The sequence below is a fragment of the Schistocerca cancellata genome, chromosome 1 (genome assembly GCF_023864275.1).
Source record: "Schistocerca cancellata isolate TAMUIC-IGC-003103 chromosome 1, iqSchCanc2.1, whole genome shotgun sequence".
Classification (NCBI taxonomy): Eukaryota; Metazoa; Arthropoda; class Insecta; order Orthoptera; family Acrididae; genus Schistocerca; species Schistocerca cancellata.
The window spans coordinates 1,020,337,709-1,020,340,885 of record NC_064626.1 but is presented as its reverse complement, the minus strand read 5'-3'; the positions used below and the strand labels follow the sequence as shown (position 1 = coordinate 1,020,340,885).

Here is a 3,177-nt window from a genome sequence, read left to right as displayed (position 1 = left end):
TTCCCACATCCAGAGCACGTCCTTGGTTGTCCGTCATAAATGACAATCGCCCGACAACCAGCGATGTACAAGTATGACGGGACGTGCTTTCGGAGTTCGATCCGTATTTGTCTGACGCCATTGAGGACAGGATACGTCTTGAAACTCGCCCATTTTTCAGCCACGTGGCATAGGACCGTTCCGTAAGGACGCAGGGCGTCTGTCACCAATTCTTCTGGCACTTCGAATGGAAGCCCAAAGACGCAGATCGTTCGGAGGCCCATGCCGGCGCGTTCAACTGTTACCGCTCCAACATTCCCATCCGAATGACAGAAACGAAGTCCTTGTCGGTGTCGAAGTAGTAGTTCGTCACATGCCGTTTCATTTATGAGCTTGACATAGACCACGCTGCTGACTATAGATAAGTGTATTCCAACTAGAACGTCAGGTGCGATTTTCACCTCGTCCCGTAAATAACGTTCGATCTCGTAAGCCTTCGGTCGAGGATATTCGTTAGCAAAACTAAATTTCAGTGTCGATTTGTGGAACGACAAGGCCATGATTCGTTCTATGTATACTGCCACACACCGCTACACACGTAACGTAAACACCTCTCGCGCAGACGTGCGGCAGGGACGTAAACACCGTCCGAACCGCTACGCCGCCGAAGGCTGACTGAATGAAGGGGAGCCACAGCACGCGGTGTTCCCAGGCGGTCACCCATCCAAGTACTAACCGCGCCCGATGTTTCTTAACTTCGGTGATCGGACGAGAACCGGTGTATTTAACATGGTATGGCCGTTGGCCACCATCTGAGCTACCGAAGCACTACTCACGCCCGGTACTCACAGCTTTACTTCTGCCAGTATCTCGTCTCCTACCTTCCAAACTTTACAGAAGCTCTCCTGCGAACGTTGTAGAACTAGCACTCCTGAAAGAAAGGATATAGCGGAGACATGGCTTAGCACACACTCAGCGCACACTCCGCTGCAGAGTGAAAATCTCATTCTGGAAACATCCCCCAGGCTGTGGCTAAGCCATGTCTCCGCTATATCCTTTCTTTCAGGAGTGCTAGTTCTGCAAGGTTCGCAGGAGAGCTTCTGTAAAGTTTGGAAGGTAGGAGACGAGATACTGGCAGAAGTAAAGCTGTGAGTACCGGGCGTGAGTCGTGCTTCGGTAGCTCAGATGGTAGAGCACTTGCCCGCGAAAGGCAAAGGTCCCGAGTTCGAGTCTCGGTCGGGCACACAGTTTTAATCTGCCAGGAAGTTTCATATCAGCGTACACTCCGCTGCAGAGTGAAAATCTCTTTCTGGAAACATCCCCCAGGCTGTGGCTAAGCCATGTCTCCGCTATATCCTTTCTTTCAGGAGTGCTAGTTCTGCAAGGTTCGCAGGAGAGCTTCTGTAAAGTTTGGAAGGTAGGAGACGAGATACTGGCAGAAATAAAGCTGTGAGTACCGGGCGTGAGTCGTGCTTCGGTAGCTCAGATGGTAGAGCACTTTCAAGCGAAAGGCAAAGGTCCCGAGTTCGAGTCTCGGTCGCGCACACAGTTTTAATCTGCCAGGAAGTTTCATATCAGCGCACACTCCGCTGCAGAGTGAAAATCTCATTCTGGAAACATCCCACAGGCTGTGGCTAAGCCATGTCTCCGCTATATCCTTTCTTTCAGGAGTGCTAGTTCTGCAAGGTTCGCAGGAGAGCTTCTGTAAAGTTTGGAAGGTAGGAGACGAGATACTGGCAGAAGTAAAGCTGTGAGTACCGGGCGTGAGTCGTGCTTCGGTAGCTCAGATGGTAGAGCACTTGCCCGCAAAAGGCAAAGGTCCCGAGTTCGAGTCTCGGTCGGGCACACAGTTTTAATCTGCCAGGAAGTTTCATATCAGCGCACACTCCGCTGCAGAGTGAAAATCTCATTCTGCATATATTCGTGTTAACAATATGCCTTAAGGGTACATTAAAACACAAAGAATAATTAGCAGTCCGGCAGCGCCATTAATGACCAGCCCGCGCTGACTGCTATTGCTATTCAGTAGTAGCGCTGCTCAGTCGCTGCCGTAGTACTGGTTGTTCTTCGTGTTTTACTCTCCCTGTTGATACATATCGATAACACGGGTATCGCACTAGACTAATTTGGAACTGCTCTATCGAATGGGTACGTAAAATTCACCTTTAAAAACGATTTTATTTGTAACGAGAAACAAACCTACGCTTTCCATCCGGATTGGACGCCGCTAGAAACAAACCTATGCTTTCCATCCGGATTGGACGCCGCCAGAAACAAACCTACGCTTTCCGTCCGCACTGGATGCCGCATGAAAAACGTGATGAGCAGGAGCTGTCTGGGCTGACTCCAGCTACACGACGAAAAAACGAAATTACAAATATCTGCCGAAACACCAGAGAAAATGCACCTGACGACTCTTAGGAGAGACGCCCTGTTTTGCTTGTGATATCTGACTACTGTATTTGCTAATTTTTTTGTGGTCAATCCATCAGCACTGAGCCTTTCCTGTTTTGGGGAGAGGTCCTGGGGATCATTTATCTGGAATCTTCAGATAGGCATGTTGTCAGCTCAGAGATGCCCCCCCCCCCCCCCCACTCCCAGTGTTCGGTGAACAAAGAGAATATATTTGCAGAGAATCGTTTGGGCTGCAGATAATACCTTGCAGGGAATGGGACAGTGCAGTCACGGACACATTACGCCCGCTTTGGGAATTTCACTTCATCACTCATAGCGCCGCATTGGGGACCGAGGTGGACACTTCTCGGCAATCTGGGCAGTCGTTTGGGCTGCAAAGACGGTCTTGCTGAGGACGTGGGAACACAAACACGCTCGAATTCGGGGTGCTTCAGAATTCCAACGCCACGCCATGTTACTGCCAAGACTCGGACGTTATTGGAATGATGTGGGAAATATAGAACACTGTGCCATGCGGGTATTGTCTGATATCGATTGTTCCCGCTCGTTATTATCCTCTCTGGCCGCAACAGCTTCTTAAGCGGTTTGTCATCTACATAGGGCAGCACGTTTCAGAAGAGTGTTTTCAACCGCTACTATTGAGACATTAAGAATACGATTACATTGGCAGACTACCGTATATTTTTTTTACATATCACTGTTTTTATATTTTTACATTACACTGTTGAGAGATGTTTTTCCCTGTGGCTGGAGATAACGCCACGATGTCGTGGCCGACAGTGT

The 3,177-nt window shown here is 49.3% G+C and overlaps 1 non-coding gene across 1 annotated transcript; it reads right to left on the bottom strand.

Moving 5' to 3' along the window:
• Positions 1–666: 666 nt before the first annotated feature.
• LOC126101635 (5S ribosomal RNA) lies at positions 667–785 on the bottom strand. The gene has a single exon (XR_007522367.1). It is a non-coding gene; the product is annotated as a 5S ribosomal RNA (ribosomal RNA).
• Positions 786–3,177: the final 2,392 nt, after the last annotated feature.